At 40.3% G+C, this 17790-nt stretch overlaps 1 pseudogene; it reads right to left on the minus strand.

Moving 5' to 3' along the window:
* Positions 1-14157: 14157 nt before the first annotated feature.
* Positions 14158-14576, minus strand: LOC130873549 (nascent polypeptide-associated complex subunit alpha-like; annotated as a pseudogene).
* Between the last annotated feature and the right edge of the window lie 3214 nt (positions 14577-17790).

Genomic DNA, 17790 nt, shown 5'->3' on the forward strand with positions numbered 1-17790 from the left:
GAAGCCTAACCAACAATTCCTAGGTTTGGGTGGGCTTTCATTTGGGTTCTAGTTGTACATTGGTTTCTGTTGCCTATCTGCAGAAGAGCATATCGAGCTGTATCTTGCTGAAATTATTCATAGTTCACCTTTTATTTCCTTTACTTAAAAAGCAAAGCCTTTGATCCAACAACAATGGTGCATTCGTGTCCCAAAGTCACTTTTATTTCTAGTATCTTCTCTTTCCTTGAAGCATCTTATTTAATCACCTCACCTTCTTCTCTGTAAAAATAGATTATTTCCCTTTATGAACTAGTCGGAACAGTTTTTCTCTGTAACTCTAGGTCAATTCAAACAATATGCCTTAGTTTCTTATTAGTAATTGAGATTAAAAATTTAAGAAGTGCCAGGCGGTGGTGGTGCATGCCTTTAATCCCAGCACTCGGGAAGCAGAGGTAGGCGGATCTCTGTGAGTTCGAGACCAGCCTGGTCTACAAGAGCTAGTTCCAGGACAGGAACCAAAAAGCTACGGAGAAACCCTGTCTCAAAAAATTTAAAAAAAAAAAAAATTCAAGAAGTACAGAAGCCCAAGGTGTACATATTAACATATATATGCACATATAGTTGTAGCATGAACACATGTATACACATGCACGCAAATACAGCATTCACATATATGTACAGACATGCACACAAATATACACATATGTATACATGAATGTAACATAAGCATATATGTGCACACACAATAGTAGCACATGTATATATACATACACACAAACAAAACATGCATACATATGTACGCATACACGTGTACATACAGGTATAAGCACTTACAAGGTCAGAACGTGCATATTTCCAGCATTTCAAAGTCAGTACTCCCCAAGATATATCACTAATCTAACTTCTGCTATTATAGATTAATTAGCTACTGTTTGATTAGTGTGATACTTTAGAAATTTGTAATCATTTTACTCTACATCTATGCAACTTTCCCTTGTTGTTTTACCTAATATAGTATGTTCCCCTTTATTAATTTAATATTTCCACTCCTTGGTTAATGAACAATAAGCTTCAATTAGGTATTTTGTATGGGCTTCATTTATTTATCTTCTGTCTAATCTGGTGGTAGTCTTAGCTCATACGTTACAAATCTACACTGTAGAAGTCATATGTTCCTGCCTCTCCATGCCTCTGGTTCCTTCTATTATATCATATAACACTGTTCATAAAAGTTCTCAATGCATACAGGGGATGTCATTTCCTCCAAAGGAAACGTTTAGTCTTGGTTCTGTTACATAGGTAGATTATATGAAGCTGAATGAAAGGTAATTTTAAAATAGATTGTATTGTTGTTATTTTAGTTCATCAAAGGAAGATGCACAGAGAGATGTCTATCAGTGGAAACAGGTTTTTGCTCATAAGTATGAAGAAAAGGGAGCACACTATGTGGGGGACCAATGGAGAAAGCAGAAAGACCAATCAGAGGCAGACGAAGCAGAAATCATCAGCAAGAGCCTTCCTTGTATTTTCTGTGAGAATAGGAAAAGCTAGGGAATAGCGAAGCAAGTGACGTGTTGGCTATAAAGTCAACATGTTCTAAGGTGTAGAAAATGCTCTTACTTTGGGAAATGACCCAGAGATGGAAAAGGCAGGTTGATAATATTCCAAAGGTCGTCAGTCCTGTAAAAACCTGGTGGATTTGGTGCTGGATTGGCTGTCTTGCCTGTGATTGCTGGGCTCCCACACACACTGTTTGCCCTCTGTGGGAACTAGTTGAGGCCAGCCAGGACAGTTTCTGAATGATCACCAAGGCTACAAGATAACAAGCATCATACTACAAAAAATAACCCAAGTTTATCTTTATCATAAAATCACCATGACCAAAGACTTTAGCATTTGGTGAATTAAACTAGAAACTTAGAAGCAAAACATTCCAGTTAAAATCTGAAGATGGACAGAGGAAGTGCATGGTTTTAATTTCAGCATGCAAGAGGCAGAGGCAGGAGACTTTTCAGTCATATTAGTCACCAAGAGAGTTCCAGAATAGCCAGGGATATGGAGAAAACCTGTCTCAAAAACAAACAAACAAAAATTTCAAGATGCTACCACGCCCTGTGCCATTCAACTAGTCATTCAAGTCGTAGGGAAGCTGAGGCAGAAAGACTCAAGGCCAAAGTGGACTAAAATAAGAGTCTGTCTCAAATTTTTAAAGAGAAAAAAATTTGTCTTATTTCCAAAACTCCATTTAACATACACACACACACACACACTCACACACACACACATACGCATGCATGCACGCGTGTGCGCATGTGTGCACACAATTAAAGCAATAGAAATTGTAGTTCAATTATTTTCTCCAATACAATGTTGGAAAGCTGCTTTTTCCAAAATAGAAGCCCAGGCATGCCGGTATACACCTGACATCCCAAAATGAAGGGAGATGAAGGAGTAGGATCATGAATTTGAGTACATCCTGGGCTATGCGGTAAGTTCAAAGCAAATCTAAGCTAATGGGAAAACCCTGTCCTGAAAAATTCCAAGGGCTATAGACATAGTTTAGGGTTAGAACACTTGTCTTGGTATGCACAGAGCCCTGAGTTCACTCGCCGACACTGGAAAAATAAGAATAAAATGTAGCTGAGACATCAGGCCTCCAGAAGTCCTAAATTTGGCTTCTCTGAATTAGGGACACTAATTAGGAATGACTTCACAGAAGCAATCCAACTTACTGGAACACGATACTGGAACATGTAAGTTTATCTCATGCCAATATGCGCACTAATGTAGGGACTCACACGGCGCCACAGTTTAGTGCTAGTGGTGAAAGTGTGAAGAGTCTGGGGTGGGGCTGTCCTTGTCACTGTCCACAAAACTTATGGGGCTGCATTACTATAGAGAATAATGTTTTGCATGTTTCAAAAGATTCTCAAAGTTTAGTCATGAAGACATGACCAGTGTGTGAGAAGAGAGAGGTATTTGTTCAAATGTCAATGATGCACAATGTCCACATGTAACTCATGTGAACTTTATGTGGCTATCACAGAGGACGTCATCTTCCAGGGCTCCATCAATATGCACAATCCTTATGTATTAGTAAAAATAAATTCAGTTTTAAAATGTGTTAAAAGAGTAATTTAAGAGTCTTTGTCCATTTTTCAAAACCTTCAAAGACTTTATTTTCAATAACTTTTCCCAGTTTAAATAATGGTTATCTTTAGGATGGAAATGGCTCAAATTATTTGTGCCTCTATTATCTCAAACCTAGCATCTTTTTTTAAACTTCACTTTTGCATGTAGTGTGTGTGTGTGTGTGTTTGTGACAATGTACATGTAGAAGTCAGAAGACAACGTACAAGAGCTGGTTCTCTTCCAGCACGTGAGTCTCACGGCAATTCGGGTTGTTAGACTTCATGGCAAGTGCCTTTACCCACTGAGCGGACTTGCCATGCCTAAATCTCGTTTCTTTAATGAGTAGTTCTGTAGCATCTAAGAGTATAATGCCTGCCCCCTAAGGTTGTTAAAGAATGGAATGACATATGAGCAGTGTTCAAACATCATCTTCTACAGCGCAGGCAGTTCATGGCTGTGATAAAAAGTTGCGGCTTAACAATATCAGTATGTTTTCTTTGTTCGCTTCTGAAAAGAAGTATAAAAGTTTACAGCCAGTTCCTTTTTAGTTAAGGGTGTATTTTAATTGTGTTGACAACACCACAGAAATCTCAGAAAAAAAAAAGAATAACAAAACAAAAAGCCAGTCTTTTGTGATTCCTGTATAAAACACCTCTCTCTCTTTCTCTCTTTCTCTCTCTCTCTCTGTCTCTCTCTCTGTCTCTCTCTCTCTCTCTCTCTCACACACACACACACACACACACAACTTAAGATTCAATTTAGTTTACTCTTGAAAGAATTATCACTTTGAGCCACTTTGAAGACGCCTTAAATCCATGCAGACTCTTTCCCTATACGCCATCTAGAAGAGACCTCACCCTTCATCAACACCTAGGGCAATGACAGCTGAAGGTAAAGAAGCTGCTAAATGATGTTCAAGAAGTTGTTCATTTACAAGAGGAAAATGCCTCTAAAACAATTTTAGCTAGTTCAAGGTTTAAGTGTTTCACCATGACAACCAGTTCCTAACTTCATCTTGTTACTTAACATTCCACTCATTAATGGTTATGGAAAACTGTTTCAAATATCTGTGAAAATTAGCAAAGACCTAATTCTATAGAAATCGTAAGTAAAGAGAAGCTTGAGTTCTGATCTTTGGCAACTCTTTGCATTCAACTGCAACAAATTGCTGCAGCAAGCTAGCAGGAACTGGAGCAGCAAGTAAGCAGGTGGCAACTCTGCTGTCACACACAGGCCTCTGGGTCAGGATTCTAAGTTTTACATGTGTTACATTTTCTTTGCCCTCCCTTCCGTCCCTTGTTTCCTTCCTTCCTACCTTTCTTCCTCCCGCTCTCCCTCTCTCCCTCCCTTCTTTCCTTCCTTCTGTCCTTCCTTCCTTCTTTCTACTTTCTTTTTTCTCCTTTCTTTTTTTCTTGACACAGGATGACCTGCAATATACTCTGTAGGCCAGGATGACCTTGCATTTATCATCCTCCTGCCTCTTGGTTGCTGGGATTAGAATGTGTACCACCATGCTCACCTACAAGTGTTTATAGCTCTTATATGGATGATGAAAGTTGGGGTACCTTAGCCCTTGGCAGCAGCCAGCTAAGTAGCAGGGCTAGATACTAACACTCCTTGACCCCTGGCAGCTACCAGTGTTCAGCTTCTTTGGGCACACGGCTGATCAGCTCTGTGGAACATTTCTAGGAATCAGGGCCTGGGACTTCTCTTCCCTGGCTCTTGCAGCTTTCAGTCCTTCTTCAACCTCATCTGTTCATCCTCATCACTTCCATAAAACTTCTTGGTCTCACACTGGTCACTCTTTTGAACGGTACAGCTGCCTCCTCTTCAGCTGTCAAGAAGTGAGATGGCTTCTGGTGTTTGCAATTCAGCCTTCTGAGTGCTCAGCTGCCCCTGCCTTAGCTACTCTCCCACCTCCATTCTCACTGCCTTTGTTGGTCTTCTTGCGTCTTTCATTACCAGCCCAGTCCATACTACTAACAATATGCAAGAAAATCCACTTGAGAGGTGTTTTAGCAGGATCCTCTCAATACAAATAACAATAAAACATTGAACCTCATGCTGCATCATCAGGGGAGGTAACAGAAGAGAATGCTTCCCAGGCAACACTCTATGTGAATTTGGCAGCCTGCATAAATAAACAGAAAGAGGCATTGGACCAATCACAGCCCAACTACATGCAAATGATGGTTAGAATTTGCACCAATCACAATACACCTTATAGAAAAATGGAAGTTTCAGTTTACACCAATCACAGCATTAGTCTCACCATTCCCTCCACTACACCAACAGCGAAAGAACTTCTTTTCTAGACTAAGTGAAAAGCTTGATCATCTGGAGTTCACCTAGTCTTGGGACAGAAAAAAAAAATCTTGGATAAACTAAAACAGCCAGGGCTGCCTCCTCAGGAGCTGAAGCAATCAGTTATGATCCTAGTGTAGTGTTCTTGGGCAACTGAAGAGTCTTCAAAACAGCTGCTGCTGGCTGCAAGTGTGGTCCCCCTGGCGGCTTGACAGCCCTTTTGCCGAGTGTAGTCACAGCCAGCTGAGAGCTGCCCTCCACCAGGGTCTTTTTCTTATTTGTAGGAAAGTGAACAGAGAAGGAGTGTTTGCAATAAGAAACTAAAGAATTTAACACTGCAATAAAGTTATTCTTTATTAATATTTGTATTAAAATATGATTGCATCACTTCTCCCATTCCTTTTCTTTCTTCAACTCCTCCCATGCTCCTCCCCATTCCTTTTCAAACTCATGGCCTCCTCTTTGTAACTGTTAGTTACATATATATATGTATTTCCTTTTTTTGAAAGTCTATATGCCATTTTTACATACAGTCAAAATTGGCTAAAATGTTCCTTTTGTTAAATTTCTAATATGAAAATGTGAAGCACCTGGGGGTTAGTCATGGGACTGCTCCCTACTTGTTCCACCAACCTTTGAAATACCTTTAAAGCTCCCCTAAATTCTTCATTTGCTCAACCAAAGTGAAAAGTGCCATGATCAGATATTTATTGATAACAGGCTATACCCTATAAAAGACCCTATTCCCTTTCTAACTTGCAAACAGGAAGTGCATAAAATAAAGAAGTTTTCACCAAGACCCTCCCAAAGCAAATAACAACACAGCTTTCAAGTGTCTAGGTGACACCTGGCAAGTCCTTCTGTATATGTGTTGCTTTTATTGGTTGATGAATAAAGCTGTTTCAGCCAATGGCTTAGCAGAGGAAAGCCAGCCAGAAAATTCAAACAGAGATAGAGAGGAGATGCCGAGTAGCCACCAAATGAGTAACATGCTACACTGGTAAGCCATAGTCTCATGGCATACACAGATGCACAGAAATAGGTTAATTTAATAGTTAGAGCTAGATAATAAGAACCCTAAGATATTGGCCAAACAATTGTAATTAATAATAAGCCTTAAAGTGGGTTGTTTCATAAGTGGCTTCAGGAATAGGTGGGCAGAGAAAAACCAGTCCAGGGGGACCAGCAGGACAGAGAAAGTCTCTAGCTACAATCACCAACAACAGATAGGTGTAGGGGTTGAGAAAGATATTGGAAAAATGTAACAGCATTATACCTAAATAGCAATAAGCTTAGGGTCTATCTTATAACACTGTGACTATAGTTCATAGCAGTGTGTCATATTACAGAGTTTTACGTTCTCACCATAAAATAAGTAGATGTAATAAAACACATGATAGTTAGCTTGATTTAGCCCTTGAACAATGTACAGACTTTACCAAATATCACCTTGTATACCAAAGCATATATAAAATTTGTCAATTATAAAGTTAAAATAATTCTTTTAACTCACTTTAGCAATAAACGTTTGCTCAATACACCCTACAGGCTCTGCCAGCACATTTATTACATGTGTTTTCCCTCACAAGTCTCTGATCACAAGGCCAAGGTCAGAACCCAGGTTTCAGAACCAACAGTTCAATACTAAGATGACACATTGGCTCTGTGCCCTTGTTTAGAAATCTTCCTGGAGGCTGTTTGGTAAACTCTATGGTGTGTATTTTCTAAGCTGAACCCATTTACTCAAACTGAGAGCTAGAGTCACTTGCCTTCAGTCTCTTTCAGAGACACAGTATGGAGTTAGAAGCACCTACACAAAGTACAGTGAGAGCTTTCAGAGTGACTTTTCTTAATAAGAAACAATCCGAGGTTCTTAATAACTCTGTCCTAAGGGAACCAAACTGAAACACCAGGCTTACCTTCCCTTGGGAGGAGCTGTGTCAGTTGAACCCAAATATTTGCCTGAATAGACTTGAAAAGAAATCTGAGACTGCTTTGGAGGAACAGCTACCCTGGGATAAAGAACATCTCTGTGAAATCTTCCTCGTAGGAGAAAAAAAGGCAGAGAGGTGTTCTGACCTGAGACAGCATTGTGACAGTACATAAGTGGATAATAGAAAGCAGAGAAGGTAAATATAATTATTAATATGATAATAATAATGATAATAATAAAAGAAAACAGAGAAAGTAGGTATAAAACTATCCTACCAAAGAGTTTGCTGCATTCTGCCCATTATTGTATAATGTTGGCAATTCTCTGGGAATTAGGCTTTTCTAACTAATTCTCTAAATGTCTATGTTCACCCTTGCAGTTAAATGAGGAGCACTAAGAGACTAAGAGACTGTACTTATACTACAGGGTGCAGTTAACATTATCACTGGGCCAAGGAGGGGAGAGTTCAGAGAGGGGGACTGGCCACAAAACTAAAATGGACAGCTGCTGCTTCACAGAGCTTGGACAGACCCAGCCCTGCCAGTCTCCAGAGGTTCTGAATTTGATCAGTACTGAAAACAGGAACATTGACAATCTAATGACATACTTGACAAGGCGTAAAGTCAACAAACCTGGAGTGCATTAGAGTTGGTGACATCACTTTCAGGACCCCATTACAAAACTAAGAATTGTATTTAAGGCAACAATTTTCCCTCTGAGCTTTTCCCTCTCAACCTGTCAAGTAGCTTGTTTCATCGTACTTTGTTATATAATATCATAGTTCCTAGGACCCCAGAATACTACCTGAGCAAGTGGGAAGACTTTCATAGGTTTGGATCATCCAAACCACACTCAGCCTCAATGCATCTTTCCTACTGTGCCCAGGCTGCATAGGGTGGGGACTACAGTCCTCTAGCCATAGAGACCAGAGAGTAGGTAACTGAACTTGTGAAGGGAGGCAGCCATATGGCAAGAGTGACAGCCCTTCAAAAAGCACCTTCCAAGCCCTGGTTGTATATGCCATGGGATGAGGGACTTCATTGACAAAACGCAAATTCAATAATAAAATGATTGAGAGGAAGGGTTCACAGCAACAACATTGCCTAATCCAAGCCTAGTGCCCTTGAGGCACAGAACCCACTACAACAGCACTGGTCAGACCCATGCAGCAAGTATCTGGCTGGACCTGGAAGGTAAGTTTAAACAGCACCATAAAGAGTCCTGAGTTTTCTAAAGCAGATTCCCATGTCATCTTTTGTGTGTTAGAAATCTCAATGATACCAAACAACCAAACAGCAAAGCTCTAAACCTAGGGCATCAGGGTAAGTGTTTCCAATTAGGTATATACCTGATTGTCAAAAACCCTTCTTTGTCCTCATGGGGCAGGCAGGAAAGTACTTAGACTGGGTCACTTTCTCTGAGTTCCACATATGTTCCACACTTCCTCCTACATATAGCAGACCTGCTCTGTCCCACAGGGACAGAAACAGGGTGTGTTGAGTCATCTGTCCTGATTTTTGATTTGGAAATTGTAACCACTGAACTGAAGAGACCAAAGCAATGCAGCCAATGAGAAGTGGTAAAACATACAAGGCATCTTTATGCCCTCTTCCCTTTTCTTGTTCCCTCTGGTGGTACCCATCCCTCCTTTCCTTTATAAGACACCGTGCCCTCCCTACAGCAAGAATGAAGCTTTCCTCCTGTGAGAATTAAAATGGGTTAGATAGATAATTAGCAGGAACTTCAATGACATTTACTATTATCAATATCCTATTGGCCCTGAATTCTATTTTAGCACAGGAAAGAACATTGCATGTATTCAGACAAGTGTTGTTCGTTTCTTAGTCCATGCGCGAAAACCAAAGCCAAACATAAAGAAGAGTCAGGAAAAATTACCTATTAAAGGCTTAATGATAATTAAAAGACTGTGTTGTGTTGTAAATACCAAGAAACACATTCTATTTCTCCTAATTCATGTTTCCTGGGCTCCTCCTGTCTGATTGATTAATCACATGGGAAGGAATCTAACCAAAGAGCTAAATCTCAACACATAAACATAAATAGCTGCCAACTTTTTACTGCTGAATTTTATTCACAAAAATTTTCACATTAATTCATATCAATTAATTAAATTATTCATTTTCTATTTTATTGTTTCACTATATATGTTTAGAGATTGGATTTGTAGATATATTTTGCTTGCCATCTTATATAGAGTAAAAGTCCCATATTTTCTAATTCCAACAGTGCTACAAAAAGCAGATAAATGACAAAGGCTTAATTAATTTTAAGCTTACTAAGACTTCCTAGAGTTCCATTAGATAAATTATTCTTTCATCACACACACACACACACACACACACACCCATTTCCAAAAATGTCATTCAAAATTTTGGATCCTAAAGGGGGACGGGGTCTACCCAGAGGACCTAGAAAGAATCTCTCCAAATGCCATGATGTACCTTGCCTCTAACTATGGGTGAGTGAGTGTAGCCAGTTGACCTTCCTGGGCTTTCCTTATCCCTCCATCACCAATTTAGGACTCTGGTGAAAAGTCCACTCATCTCTAGAAAGCAGAACTAAAAAACTCAGGAATGAGCATCCAGGTCTCTCACTAAGGAAGCCTCGGGATACCAACCAAGGAAGGGAACGGGATTTGGTGGTTTGGTAGAGCAGAGCAAAATGAGTATCATTTGTCACCCAGGGACTAACTGTAGGAGGGATTGATCTCTTTTAATACTGTCCCTGGGAAGTAAAAGAGGACCAGAATCCTGAAGGACCTGGCTCCAGAAGCAAGTATGTCTAAGCAGCAACAGGGACAGACCATCATTAACTCAGTGATGCAGACCTCTCTGGGCTCTGTGTGCAATGGTGACACGTAGGTCTTCTAACACGGTAGCTTCGTGCTTCCAAAACCATAAAATAAGAAGTATATGGGTGTTCTGTGAGTTAGGCTCGGAGCTCTGTAGCATTTTCTCCACAGCTTTCTTAATGGGCCTCATGCTGGCCCAACTAATTTCACTATCCACAAGGATTGATCTCCAAAGATTATAGAAATTAGATAGAACATGAGAAAGATATAAAATTGGTTATATTTGAAAATGATGGTTTACACTTGGACTAGATTGAATTTTAAGCAACTCCCAATGACAGAAAATTATGAATTCTAGACAAAATACTATTCTGGAGTGGGGAAATATTGGACATAATTGTATAAAAAACATCTAACAGCACTGAAAATGATTTTCTTTATATAGGCTTTATTGGTATATTTTTTAAATTATTCTGACAAGATATCTGAAACAGTCTATGTTATAAAGAAAAGAGGTTTCTTCACTTATAGTTTTGGAGCTTCAAGGGCATGGTGCCAGCTCTGCTAAGGACCTCGTTGAAGATGAATCATAAAAGGTGACTCATATAGGAGAAGGAGCTGTCCTGTGTGCAGGCAGGAACCAGTGAGCCATTCAGCAACTGGGCTCAGTGTTATGACAAACTGCTCTTGTCGGAAATACTTTAAAATCTCCCAAGTACTTCCATACTCCCTTTGTAGAGAGTTCCATTGGTGTCCAGGGAGCTCCACGAAGCCTCTGAAATGTGGTCACACCTCTCAATGTGGTCACACTAAGGCCTAGAGCTCCAAGTCCTATATCCTTGGGAGAAAGAGTAAAAACATATCTAAGCCTCCGCTTTGTCTTCCTTGGAGAAACTATTGTGTAAACTATATAAAACTGTTCTATGAAGACTAAGAGTTATGAGAAAAAAATAATGGTTTTCAGTTACCATGCCAAGACCAAAGTTTTGCAATTATTTCATTCTTATAATAAATCTTAGTTAAAGCTTGGTATGTGACCGCTCCATTTTCCATAAAATTTTATAACCTTCCTAGATATGAAAATCATGGAAAAATAAAGTGTCCTGTGGTATGTACATCCTGTTCAATTTTGAACAGATTAAGGGATAGCAGTTTGGAATTCACAGTATCTGTTAATTATTTCCATAAAGATAAATGGTATATTGGAGTAGGCTGTTGAAAGTATCAAGAATAGTATACTATTTTTTTAAATCATCTATAGTAATAACCTACCTCCTTAAGGGTTTTAGAAGTACCTTTAGCTATACTATCTCATTCTATCTTAAAGCTACCTAAAGCATATAGAATTATTCATATAAAAATTAACATATGACTAGGTATTGATAGAGAAAGTTTGGAAATAAGATCACTGGTCCATTAATAGCAGCATTGACGGAAGTCTACAGAGCACCTAGTGAGGGTTACAGGCTCTTATGCCCCAAAAACCAAAAGAATTCAACCAGAGACTATGAATAATGGTAGAAATTAAAGCAATTTATTAAGAAAGAGAACACTCTTAAATGTAGAAGCAGAACAGAGAGCTGGGAAAGGTTCTGTATTCAAATGTTGTGAGCCAAGGATTTTATGACCCTTATAGGTTATTTATGTCACACCCACTTTCTCACATATGTGCGTGTTATGCACTATTCTGGCACAAGAGTCATCCCTTACGTGTAAGCCTGCTGGGAGGGGTTTCCAGTTGTTATATGTGTTATAATGGTAAATTTCTATGTGATGTTAGAGCTCTCTGAGAAGCTGGCTCTGGAAGTATGGTTGTTCCGCTCTTCCTATTTCAGACCAATGCTTGTTTCAAAGCATCTTCCCAGGCCCTTTTGCCTGAAGATGGGCTGGCAACCCAAAGTCTTTGATAGGACAGATAAAACAGCCCAAAAGTCAAAACACCATGTCCCTGAAAACAGCTGGAAGGTGAACAATTTCCAGCAGATGTTACCATTGTTTATCCCATGTTATAAAAGTGTCTGCAGTGGGGAAGAGGTGAGGGAGTTCAGCCGTGGGAGGCTCAGCCATGGAGAAAGCTCGATGAGGAGCTTCAGGCTGCCTCAGCTTCCCCAGTCATTCTGCTGGATGTAAACTCCTGAATTCACAGTGTGATCTTTGCTTGCTGCTATCTACTCTTTTACCTGGAAGCTCTGCCTGTGGGTACCCTGCTTTGCCCGCGACTCTCCGTGAGGAGCTACACCTGGCTGCCTTAATGGGGTTGCTTCAGATGATTTGTGCTGAATGTTTGTTGCTCCCGATTTGAAGATGTCATTTTTCTGCAGTTCATTTGTTTGCTTGCTTTGGCTTGGAAGCCTCACCTGGAAGGAGGCTCTGTCTTGTCTTATACTCTCTCCAGCTACTGTCGTAAAGACGCTTCTCCAGTCAATTTTTGCTAGATGTTTTGAGCACACAATTTGATTGTATTTTCCTATCTGTCTGTCTACCATTCATCCATCTGTTGCTTGTTATTTATTTTTTTATTTTTACTCTGTATACTTAATAAACTCATTCATTCAAAACAAAAAAAAATGCCTATTGTAGGTTATTGTAGCACACCAGTTTTTCTACCAACAGGCTTCTTTTATGTACTAATCTTTTGTGACAATTACACGCATTTAAAGTGTATTGTGTCCATCCTCAGGCCACATTGCCCTCTTGCATTGTTCCCCTACTCTTGCTGAATCCTTTCTTCTTCCAAACAAGGCCCAGTTCTACCCTATGTCCAGTGTTTTGGGTGTGTGTGTGTATGTGGTCCTATGAAGGCAGTCACTGTTTCTAGCTTTTACATTCCTTTGGCCACCACTTTGATGATATTCTTTGACTTTGGGAGTGGGTGGTCTAGATATCTTGTTTAGAGCTGAGATTTCAATGGTCACTACTTACTCTTGGCACTCTGACTGGATGGAGTCTCTGCATTTTCCATCACTCTCTACAAAAGAAACTTCTCTGGCCCAGGCTGAGATAAGCATTAGCCTATGGGTGTAGACATAAATGTGTAGATGAACTTTGGCTATGTGTCCGTTCTGCAACATGAGCAGTGTATACAGTCTCCTAGGGCTCGTGACTGCTCCAGTCAAAAGCTTTTGAGCAAGTTCACAGTACCAAACAAATATTCTTTCCCAATGAGCAGGCATTAAATGCAACTGGAGAGCAGTTGGTTAACCCCAAAAATGTTCTAGACAGTATTGTAACAGTGGGAACATCTTGCCTGGCATGTTAGTAGTATAGTCTTCAGGGTACATAGGTGGGAAAGACCATTGGTGACTTTTCTCCCCCATGACCTAGTATAGCCTCTTCCAGTACCAGAGAACCAGCCTTCAGGGAGGAAGCTTCCAGACCAGGTCCAGGTTAGTTTCTCTGTGTCCTGTATCCTAAGTGAATGATACCCTCAGCAAGATTCTTACCATCTAGTTCTGGTGGATGACCAAGGGCAGTGGCAATGGCCTGTTTATTAACTGATGCGGCCCCCTCCCTGCTCTATTCCCTTGTCATATCTCTGTTCCTATAGTGTGAGCTGAGTCATCCAGTTATCCAGCAAAAACTTCTTGTGTCAGTACAATATTCACTGGTTGCTTTTGAAACACCAAGCCACCTTGAGTTTCTTTTCTCTGTCTTTGTAAACATATGCCCACAAGCTCTAAGTGTCTACAAAGCAAAAGAAATTAGTCAGGCTTAACACAAAAACAGTCTTGCTTAGAGGTGGGACTTGTGCCTACTTCCCCAGCCCTAACCAAAGAGCTATTTGCAATTGGTACCTACTAGGAAAGGAAAAATGAGTTTTCTCCAATGGAGTGAGACTGGGCATATAAATGTTATCCAGTAGACTGTCAACAAAGAAAAATATTCATTTGTGTGTGTGTGTGCTTTTTGTTTAATTTTTAATACTGTTTTGTTTGTTTGTGAAAGAGAGAAATAACATGAAGTTGGGTGAGTCAGGAGGTGGGGAAAGCCAGGGCTACATAGATAGACCCTCCACTAATGGTGCTTGCTGAGACCAATCTTCAATCTTAGCTCCTCCAAATACGACGTAGCTGGGCTCTCGTAGATATCTGGTTTGGTGATAAAGAGGACATTTTTAGATTTCCGGATAGTGACTCCAGGAACCCCTGTAACCTGTTGAAGACCCAGTTGGGACACAGCCTTCCTTGCCTTCTTTTCACCCTGACTCTGTTTTGCTTTACTGACCGGTTCCTCCTCAATTTCAGCTGCTGTTGCCTGCTGGGCTTGTTGCGTGGTTGTCTGTGTGGAGTCTTCTTCCTCGAGCTCTGGGACTGATTCATCATTGTCAGATTCTGTTCCTGACCCTGACTCAGCTTGCGGCAGTGGCAACTTCTGTTCTGTAGCAGGGATGGTTTCTGTGGCTTCACCAGGCATTTCGTGTAGAGAACACAGGAACCAAGAGGGTTGCAGAAGGAACAAGCGAAAGTGTGACCACACTGCGGCAGAAGGAAGCCGAGACAGAGACTTTCTTCAAAAATAAAGATATTTTTTTTCTTAGAATAGAATACTTGAACAATCACTTCCTAAATGAGATCTAAAGTTTCCCAGAAGAGAGGGTTTAGGGCAAGACTATAATCCATGCTTTCCTTTCTCCTCTTCTCTCATGAAAATGTGACCAGGCGGAGGAGTTTACTGTCAGTCCTGCTGTGGCACCTGTAGGGAAGGCAGTGATGATTTGTTAGGACCATAAACACTGTCGTAAACCCTCACCACCAAGATTGTGGCCAAACAAGAGGGAAGCCAGTGTACTTTGAAAGGGGTGAATGGTTGTGATAGAGACAAGAGGTTTGTTTTTCATGGTTTATTATCTGTACTGTCTTTACTGTAGGTCACTAAAGAGTCAACACCACATTTCTGCTGCCCTCTCCAACTTCTCCAAGCTTGCAAGGTTGTCAAAAAATAAATAAATAAATAAATAAATAAATAAATAAATAAATAAATAAATCCTGAAAAGTAATCAATCGTGTAATCTGTAGACCCAGAAAACTGACCTATTCCTTTGATCCCATTTCCTAAAACACACTTGTCTCTGGGCTGTTTGATTTGAGACTAAGGCTTCCTTGAGCTAAGAGATGAGTATAGGAAAGGGAAGAATATTCTTAGGAGGCCTGGGTGGGAATGAAGAGTTGAGTATCAGATGTGATTTTCTCTTAAAGAGTGCATAAATTTCTTTTCACCATAGGTTATGGCCACCCACAATGATTCAGAACCTAGTAAAGGGAGACTCCAGGGTGATCCGTCAATGTGAAGTTCTCCAGCCACTAAGCAGGTCTCCATCCAGCCTGAGCTGCCCAGGACTTAAATCTTAAAACTAAGAGATTTAAGAAGTGTCTAGAGAGCTTCATGAATTAACTGTTCCTCAGTAGAGAACATAAATGTGTTTTTACTTAAAAGAAAAACAAACTTTTGTCAAATAATAAAATTATGTTAAAACCCTTGCTTCTTTCTATCTCATTTCACTATGGGGTTTTAAAAAAATAACTAAATAATTTATTGTGTGAAGGGACAAAGTTTAAAATGATATTGCCTGGTTATTCTTTTTGTGGTCATATATTTGAATGCTTGGTCATTAGGCTACTATTTAAGAGGGATTAGCAGGTGTGGCCTTGTTGGAGTAAGAAGTGTGTCACTAGGCGTGAGATTTGGGGTTTCAAAAGCTCAAGCCAGATCTGTCTCTTCTCCTGCTGCCTATAGATATAGACTCTCAGTTGGATATAGAACTCTCAGCTACTTCTCCAGCACTATGTCTGATGGTGTGCGGCCATGATTCTTGCCATGATGTTAATTGACTACATCTCAACGTGCAAGTCACCCCTAGTGACACACTTTGTAAATGTGTACTTTCCTTTATAAGAGTTGCATGGTCAATGTATCTCTTCACAGCAATAGAACACTGACTAACACAAAAAGCAATTCAGAAAGTTGAGAAAAGACTCTAACTCTAGATGTCCAGATGACACAGTTGTAATCAGTAAATGACTGTGGACAGGTGGCTTACTAGGAAACTGTATAAGGGAAATAAATTCAGTGGGCTTCTCCTGAAAACTTAGAGGAGTCTCTTCAGGTATTAAATATGGAATATTCCTTTACACTGTGTGAATATATACATGTCACTGTGATTGATTTAATTTTTTAAAAAACTAACTGGCCAATAGATGGACATGATAAGATTAGATGGGAGAACCAGACTAAGAACATTGGAGAAGAGGATGTAGTCAGAGGAATCACCAGCCAGACATGTAGAGGAAGCAGGAGGTGCAAGATGAAAGAGTGGTCATGCCACAAGACAGAATGTAGATTAATATAGAGGGGTTAATTTAAGTTGTAAGAGTTAGTTAGTAATAAGCCTAAGCTATTGGCTGAGCATTTATAATTAATAATAAATCTCTGTTTTTATTTTGGAGCCAGCAGTACTGAGAAAAACTTCACCTACACTTAGATGTCTGCTAGAAGAAATGACCTCTAAGAAGGTGTGACAGGATGAATGTTCGAATGTGGGTACCGAGGCTGAGACGATTAGGGGGATGACAGCAGTGTGGCTCAAAGGAAGACATGACATTGGACTAAGGTCACAAAATAGAAGCAACGGTGAGGAAAAGGGAAAAACAGATCTATTTGGGAACTAGGCAGAAGACATGATCCCAGTGCTAAGGAGTTCTTCAGAATTTACAGAACTCCTCATAACTGTTTCAGTTATGATAAATTTTAAAATTAAACATAATAATTGGCTATTTGAGAAAATATAGCTGTACTACTATCTTTAAGCAGAAGTTATACATAAGCTAAATGATAATGTCAAGGAAATGGGTAAGTAGCCTATGCTGAAACTTAAGAGTAACATTTAATCAAATTTCTAAACATACCTGGTGTTAAAACTGTGTGACAAAGCCCAAGGGCCACTCCCTTCCTGCTCTGCCTGGCTGTCTGTGTCTCTCTGTTGTAGTGAAGCCATGCCTGCTAGCCTGGGCACCCAGGAATCAGGAAGCATGTGAGGTAAGGTCTGCCCAGGGTTAGAATTTCAGGAGTTGAGCTGAAAGACTCCTTCAGGGTATTCAACCCAAAGTGTGTCTCCAGGGGGCCAGATATGGAGACAGACAAGGCCTAACCACCAGAGCTCAGAGATGGTGGGTGAAAAACATGTAAGAGCCACCCTGGGAGGTTTTCAGACTGTCTAAGGTTTTATCCATAAGGTGTAGTGGAGGATTAGGAACAGGCTAAGCAATCTTAGCTTCTTACATCAGCATCACCATCATTGTCATTGTGTGTCTGTGTGTGTGTGTTTGTGTGTGTAGGAACATGCGTGGGTATCCTAACCACACTGGAAATCAAAAGTCAACTTCCTGTAATTGGCTATTTCCTATCTCTGTGTGGGTTTTAGAGATTAAACCTAGGTCTCCAGGCTCACCAGAAAGTGCCTTTACCCCCTGAGCCCCTCACCAGCCCAATCACAGCTTCTTGACCTAAGAAAAGGAATAGGGTAGTCTACCCATGTCTCACACAGCCCATTTCCAGGGCCTCCAGTCATTGCTGAGGAGCCGCAGGAGGAACATCATTCTGTACTTGCCATATCATTAAAAGAAAGACGGGA

Source organism: Chionomys nivalis, chromosome 4 (assembly GCF_950005125.1).
Source record: "Chionomys nivalis chromosome 4, mChiNiv1.1, whole genome shotgun sequence".
Classification (NCBI taxonomy): domain Eukaryota; kingdom Metazoa; phylum Chordata; class Mammalia; order Rodentia; family Cricetidae; genus Chionomys; species Chionomys nivalis.